The sequence below is a fragment of the Camellia sinensis genome, chromosome 3, assembly GCF_055761805.1.
Source record: "Camellia sinensis isolate YWXY chromosome 3, ASM5576180v1, whole genome shotgun sequence".
NCBI classification, from domain to species: Eukaryota; Viridiplantae; Streptophyta; class Magnoliopsida; order Ericales; family Theaceae; genus Camellia; species Camellia sinensis.
Window position 1 is genome coordinate 149,680,162 of NC_138963.1, and position 8,272 is coordinate 149,688,433.

An 8,272-nucleotide genomic window follows, 5' to 3' on the forward strand; every position below is an offset into this window, starting at 1 on the left:
AATAGCCAAAAATCAACCACTTTAACTTGGCCCCAAGCCTGAAATTTGTATCCTCTTTACATGAGTCTCTCTCAAGCCTTGAAAATGCTGCTAAAAAAAGGGTAATTAGAGCTTCTAGAACCCTAACTCCTCCCAAATCCTCTTCCACCAAGATATGACACTGCTAAATACTATGCCTATCATCAGCAACATGGTCATGATACAAACCGTTGCATCTGCCTCCATGACAAGATTCAGGATTTCATTAACGAAGAGATCATAGCTCCACCAAAAGGACCTCAAGCCACCATTAACCCATCACCTCCACACCTCAATCTAATCCATACACTGCCATCCACCTACAACCCCAGCATATATATCACCCTGGCCCATTTACCCAAGCCTGAGGTGTTCATTCCAGAAAGCGCGGACTTGTGTATAATGGATGCACTTGAACCCCAATCATCTCAAACCCATGAACCCACTACTTCTGAGCTAATGAGCATGATTGAAGATTTGCAAAGAACTGTGGTAGATTTAGCCTTTGGGATCTTGGCTCCATCATCGACCACATCACATGCTAGAAATTTCATGCCAAAAGGCTCCCCAATCTTAGGGCGAGCTGCAATTGAAAATGGCTAACCAGAAGCTATCTCAAGTTTGGGTGATGACATGTCGACAACAACTAGGCTTTACTCCAATATAGCGACCCAATCCCTTGGCAAAGTGGAAGCAAGTCGTAAGAACAAGGCTGGGGCAAGTATTGATCCTGATGAACAGCTTCAGTGGGCTATTGAGGCTTTGAAGGTCAAAGGGCTGAACAAATAGCAAGTGCTTGCAGTTGCTGCAAAGACTGTGGATGACACTTTTGTTGCTCAGGTTAGGAGCATTTTGAATCAAGAGATAAACCATGAAAAGGGATGCCTGACGAGAAACACCCCTTCCAGCTCCAGTCCTACACTCGTAGGAGATCATCAAACCTATTCAGCACCCATTAGCCCTGGCAGGACTGGAAACCGCACCTTCAATCCCCTTTACATGACCTTGTCCAAAGCTCTCCAAATCCTCATAGGACAAGACCATCTCAAACCCTCCCTCGACCTCTCCCTGATCCCCTTCTATCCTGGTATAATGTTTCCAAGTATTGTGCCTTCCATTAACAAACCAGCCATGACACTGATGGTTGTTTTCGTCTTTGCCATAAAGTTTAACCTACAAAGTCTATCTGCGCAGGATCGATGCATTTGGAGGATAATGTGACTATGTGATCGGGAGATGAACTACCAGCTGATGGCACTCATTTTTCTCTGCACGTGGTGGATGTGGCACTATTTTGAGCAATTTGAAAATGTTGTTTATTTTACTTTCGGACTTAGGTATTGAGTCAGTCTTGTTGTGTTGTGTTGTATTGAGTCAGTCTTATTGTATTAAGTCTGTCCTGTTGTGTTGGAGTTTGGTGATTTCGAGGGTGTTAACTCGGACATCACTTTCTTTTTTTGTGTTTGTCTTTTACACTCTTTCTTTTGCATCTATTTCTACCATTGAACCAGTTATGCGAGAAGATTTGAATGAAATGACAGTACTTTTCCACTTACTTCTACTGTGGTTTTAAATCATTGCATTAACCAAAGTTTTTTTCAAAACTATTTCTGAAACTGTGGTGAAAACAAAGAGGAAGAAATTCCTTGGGATTTATAAAAATTTGATTGATTGAGAGGAAGAGAGGCATGCTAAGCCCTTAATGAATGAGATCATGTTTGTTAATGTGAGTATTGAGAAGGATCCTGGTGTGATCCAGATTGGTTCTACATTGTCTTCAGAAGAGCACGAGCGACTAGTCGCTTTATTAAAAGATTTCAAAAAATGTTTTGCGTGGTCCTACGAAGACATGCTTGGAATTGATCTTGAGATTGTATAGCATAGGATCACTCTTAGCCTCAAGACTCGATCCCTTTTGCTTTCAAAACCTTAAACTTTGATTCAGAATGTTCACCAGTCAACCACAATATGAGGCTTGCATGGCTGGATTTGAAGCAACCCTTGAACTAAGGGCAATAAGGTCATATGTCATTAAAGGAAGCTTGCATAGCTGGATGAGAAGCAGCCCTTGAACTAGGGGCAAAAAAAGTCAGATGTGATCGAAGATTCAAAAATCACTTCTCAAACCAATGGAGATCGGCAAGAAAGCCAAATCCCAGAATCTGAGAAAAGAAAGTTATTGCTGAAAGGACAATTGAGTTCTTATCCACAACACTAGCGGTAAATTCAAACCCAACTGGATGGACTCCTACATCATCAAGACTATCTAGTTATTCTCATGGATCCAGATAGCTTAGAGATCCTATGGCCAATCAACATGGACAAGTTAAACTTTTCTATCCTTGAGAGGCTCGTTGGGCCGAAAACCTAGGAGGGCGACCCAAGCAAAAGTTATATCAAGAGAAAAAGAAAAAGAACCAAAAAAAAAAATGGAAACAAAGAAAAATGAAAAATGAATAAAAAAGAGAAAAGAATAAAAGAAAATTGAAAAGGAAAAATAGAGCTCCAAGGTTAAAAACCCGGAAGGATGACTTTGGCAAAAGTTAGAGTGCAAAAGGAGAGTGTTAATACCCGAGTGTACCTTAACCCTAGAACTACGTACGGCCTGATTCCCATCTTTGGGATACGTAGGCAACTTTATCTTGAAGTTCAGCCCCAACCATTTTCAGTTTGCTGGTCTCATCCATGTCGATTGGCTGATCCTTATTCAACTCGGCTATCCTATCCATGTCCAATTGGCTCATGTTCATTCAAAATCGGTTGTCGTATTCCGTTGGAAGATTCAGCTGCAAGACAATTCAAGTTCAGATCTGAGGTTGTGCATCTCAAGAGTTAATTCCTCGTTGGTCGGGCAGTGGCCATTGGCAAAAATAGTTTTTAAGGATTTTTAATGTGGTTGACTAATTGTCTCAGAAATTATTTCATTTTTTTTCAAAACTGGACCATTTCTTGGACTCAAAAAAGGAAAATTTTTAGTGCTCACAACCAAACTTGCATGATTTCAGAGCAGAAAGTCAAACAAGCATGTTACTCTAACTCTTATGTTGGTTAAAATTGTTTTAGCAGAAAGTCAAAATCAAAAAATGGTCAAAATGATGAACTAGGAGTGTAGTCGAGTCAGGGTTTTGGTCTTTTCCCCCTTATCAATGTACTCACCAGAAAAGGGCACAGTTGAGGCTAGCAGTAGAGGCCAAAAACTCTCTCATCCTTCAAGCAGCAAGGTATCGAACCAAGTACGAAACATGAACTGGAAATAGAGCAGGATATCTGACTCCCCTCATAGGGTCCATAACTTTCAGCTTATCCATCAACCACACTTGGGAAGGGATAAAAAATAAGAAAGATTAAAGAATAGATAGGTGCGATAAGAGAAAAGTGAGGAAATGGCTTTTCAGAGAAAATAGAGATTGAGTGCCAAAGTGATGTGAGAATCACAAATAAGAAAGGGTGGGAAACGATACCTGGAGAAGCAGGCTCTTTATGAACCTAGAGGTCTCTCGCCCTTGGAACATATCCGAGTGTTGTGTTTGTTGTCTTTTTTTTTTTTTTTTGTCTTGATTCTTGTTTTGAGTCATTGTGAGTGTAAATATTTGTGCTTAGGTTGTTTTACTTTTTTTTCCTTTGCTGAGTCATTTTGACTGTGGTCAGTCGTAGGCTCAATACCTAGTTAAGAACTCATTTCTCGGTTCCAATTGCAAAAATAAATCGTTTCATACTCAGAGTGCCATGCCATTCCCACCATGATGTGCAAAACATAATTTCTTTCTTTCAGAAACTGTAGGGTCTAACCTCGATCAAAAGAAAGGCAATAGAACAAGGACCTATCTGAATCTGCATAGGTTTCGGATTGCAAAGCAAAAGAAAAAGAGGGAAAATTGGAGCATCTTAGTGTGTTTCAACTTCAACAAGTTCCGAGATTGCATTCCGAGTGCACCTTCTCAGGCCTTGTCATTTCTCCAAAGTATGAATTTACCTCAACCTCAACCTCAAGCTTGCTTCAAGCTAGAATGGCGATCAAAGTGCTATCCCCGAACACCATTCCCTGCCAGAGGCGTCTTGGCTATGTTTACAATGAGTTCCTAGGAGACCAGCTGCGACGGTGGAAACAAGAGTTCGAATGGTGATGCCTAGAATGCAAAGGTTTGGAATTTCTAAGACTAAAGTCTGGTTTAAATACCCAGGGGTGTATCCCTGGCTTGAAATCTGTATGGTAGCCCCATAGGTTGAGGTAGCGTATATGCGCCTCGATTCTAGATACTGAACTAACCTAGTCCGTTACCCCGTTGGAGAATAGGGAAAGTTGTGACTATGATCAGGAAGACAAGTGGCATCCGTGGCTTCTACATACAGAGGTTACCCCTTGTCAGCATTTGAGGGCCCTTGAACTGTGAGTTGAAGATAAGAGTTCGAAGAACACAAGAGGAAGATCCCTATCAGAGTAGAGCGGTTCATCGCCACTCGCCCCATGAGGTGCTTTCTAAAGCGCCGTTTTGCTTGTTTATTGCATTCCCTAAACATCATGCACTACATTGCTTGTAACATGTATCATATCAGCGCACTTATAGCATTTATTTGCATCTTGTGTTATCTTATATCATTTATCCTTTTACATTGAGCAGCGTTTAGGGTCATTGTACCCTGAACGCTTTTCTCAGGACCTCTTTTCACGATTTAAACATGGTTAGATTGTTCCTTTCGTCACATGATTTCAGTGCATTTGGAATTTATCTCAGGACGTGCGGAACGCGACCCTGAACGGTTTTCTTAGGACCTCTTCTCACGATTTCAGTGTGGTTAGAGTGTTCCTTTCCTTAAACAATTTCAGCATGTTTGGAATTTTTCTAAGGATGCGTGACGCGCGACCCTAGGCAGGTTTCATCTCGGGACATGCGAAGCGCGAGTCCGAGCAGTTTTGTCTCAGGACGAGTAACACGCTACCCTGGGCGGGTTTCATTTCGGGACGTGTGAAGCACGAGCCCGAGCGATTTTATCTCAGGATGCGTGACACGCTGCCCTGGGCGGGTGTCATCTCGGGACGAGCAAAGCACGAGCCTGAGAGGTTTTATCTCAGGACACGTGATGCGCGGCCCTGGGCGGGTTTCATCTCGGGACGTGTGAAGCACGGGCTCAAGCGATTTTATCTCAGGACGCATGATGCGCGGTCCTGGGTGTGTTTTATCTCGAGACATGCGAAGTGCGAGCCTGAGCGGTTTTGTCCTAAGATGCATGACGCGCGGCCCTGGGCGTGTTTCATCTCGGGACGCGTGAAACGTGAGCCCAAGCAGTTTTCTTTCATCTCGGGACACACAAAGTGTAACCCCGAGTGGTCTTTTTATTTCTCGGGATGCGTGAAATGTGATCCTAAGCAGTTTTTGTTCTTTAGTTTCTCAGGACGTGTGAAGCACGACCCCGAGCAATTTTCGTTTCTTTATCTCAAGATGCGTGAAATGCAATCTTGAGTGGTGTTTTCTTTCCTCGTCTCTTGTTTTGGCGTGGTTAGAGTGTGGTTTTATCTTTTTGCATCGCACCCGTGTTTGTTTTGAAATTGAAGCTACTCATTCATGTGTTGTTATCTCGTTATTTTGCTTATTGTTCTGTTATTGCATATTGCATCATCTTGCATGATCATGAGTTCTCAAAACAGTCGACTTCGCGTAGTGTGTGAGTCCAGCTTTCAACGTTGCATTGTGCATATCATTTGCATTTTGCCCTAGAACTACACTGGTTTGATTCCTTGCAAAGGGATACATAGGCAGCCTACGTTCGCAACCATTTATTTTCATCTTGATTGTTTGTCCAAGTCTTACGGCCTTGCTAAAATGAGGCATCTTCGGGCTTTAACAATCACTCACGTCATTTCATGACTCCGAGTTCTGTCAAAGAGGGGCAACTGTAGACACCCCATTTTTTATGGCCCTTACGACTTGGACACCATTGCATGCACACTCGGTGATGAGTTTATATGCTCGCCAAGCACTCGAAGTCCTCATCGAGAAGCTGTAGCTTTGGGCCTTTTAAACCCTATACATTTGTTGCCCTGTTTTTGGACCAAACCCGGTGCTTTTCAAGCCTGCAACTCCTAGTGGCCTGTCGGCCACCTTTTTTTGGGCTGCTGGCCACCACTGTTGGCCGGCCAGCCACCACTGATGACCGGCCAGCCACCAGTTTCTTTTGCAGATATTTTGTGACAGTTGTGCCAGCTGTTTACGCAGATGCATGCATGTTCACCCATGTGTAGGGCTGGATATCCTTATAGGGAATTCATGTTTTCTATATATAGGAGGCCCCTCTCTCATGTTTTAAGGTAAGAAAATTTTGAGATCAAAATTTTTCCTCTCTCTCTTCAATTCTCTCTCTCTAGCAAATTTCTACACTTTAGCCTATACACTCCCAACCTTTGCCTATACACCCTTAACCAAATCTCTCCATATTTGAGTTGAGGTGTCTTGGAGGCTTGTTAGAGCTCTTGAGGGTGTTGTTTTCTTGGTTTTGTTGCTTGAATTGCTTCTTCTCATCAAGAGGTATAAGGCTTTACCTATTTGCTTGCTTTTTCTACTATTATTCTTGCTATTTTCCAACTGTTTTTGGGTTATAAAAACTCTGTGTTTTTGGCTGAAGCTTGGGTTTGAACGCTATTAAAGGTTGAGGGGTTGAGAGCCCTTCTTTGTACCTTGTTTTGGAGGCCTTTGCCTTTGTGTTTCCCACATTTTTACTATCTTTTTCTGAGCTTTTAAATACTAATTTTCAGAGTTTTTCCAGTGGCCAAAATCATGTTTTGAAGTCCAATTTTTTTTTGGGGGGAGGGGGTTGGCCTCCCCTCATTGTGTCTTGCTTACTAGCCTAGTTTGTGCCATGTTTTAGTATATTAATCTAGCTATTTTAGCTCAATTACAGCATGTTTTAGGGCTTATTTTAGACTATTTTAGCACTGTTTTTGAGTGATAGTTGCATTTGAGCTTTGTTTTGCATGCATGTAGTGTAATTGTCCTCATGAGCTTGGTGTTTTAGGCCTTAAACACTATCTTGTTTGAGTTGATAGCATTTATTTATGCTTTTCTCACTCATTTTTAGCACTAATAAGTTTTGCAACCTCCCTTCTTTCTTGGCTTTTTGTTTTGCGTTGAAAGTGGTTCTAACTGCTTATTTGTTTAAAGCATGACATTGAGGTGTCACGCTTAATGATTTAAACCCCTAGGGGGTTCATTACCAACGGTATGATACCATTTTCATGCCTAAGACAACTCTTGGTTTGAGCCCTCTTTCCATTAGAGGACTTAAACTCACCCTTTGGACTCAATTGAATTAAATAATGGTCAGTAAACTAAAATGGAGTAATTAAAATGGAACTAAAATGGTGAAAGATAATAATTTGGTTGTGCTCAATCGGACGTTAACTAAACACATGGAAGCTTGAACCATTTCATACTCATTAGTGATGAAATGATTCATAATTTCAAGGTCACCACTTCCCTTGATCTTTCATGAAAGGGAGGAGGTTTAGAGTCTCATTTTGTTGCATTTATTGAACTTGCACACTTTTGTTCACAAGCCATCATGCAATGAAATTATTTGAGTTGGTGGTTTGTGGCTTAGGTTCACTACTCCTTTGATTTGTTCATGAAAAGGAGGGGTGAGTTGTGCAAACAAACCATTGAAATACCGTATGCATTGCTCTATTTGTTCTCTGTTACAGGAAGGTGAACTAGGCGGTAGTGGCCGGTAAGCCACTTTCCATGGCCGGCAGGCCACCTTTGATGGCCGACCGGCTGTCACTGGTGGCTGGCAGGCCTCATCACTGGCCGGCCGGCCACTGATGCAAAATTCAGCAGCATGTTTGTAAGGCAGAGTAGAGTTATTCTGGAAGTGGGCAACAGTGTTAGTGTTCTATTGTGCAACGGAGGCCCTCCAGAAGCAAAACAGTGGCTTTTTGGGTGGAAAACGAGCATGTGCATTAGCATTCCTCGCATGTCGAGCATGTTTTAAATTTAAATTGTTGTAATTAATTAGTTGTAGCTAGTTAATTTTGTAAAATGTTGTAACTAATTAGTTAGTTAATTAGTTATTCAATTTCGTTTTGTAATTAGTTAGTTAACTAGAATAGTTAGTTGATTCATTTGTTGTAATAATTAGTTACGTAGTTTAGCTAATATCATTTGTTTTGTAATAATTAGCTTAGCTTTAATTAGTTAGTTAATTAGCTTATTTTATTCGGACTCTCCTTCGTGAGAGCGTAATGTAATAATGTGTATGTCTT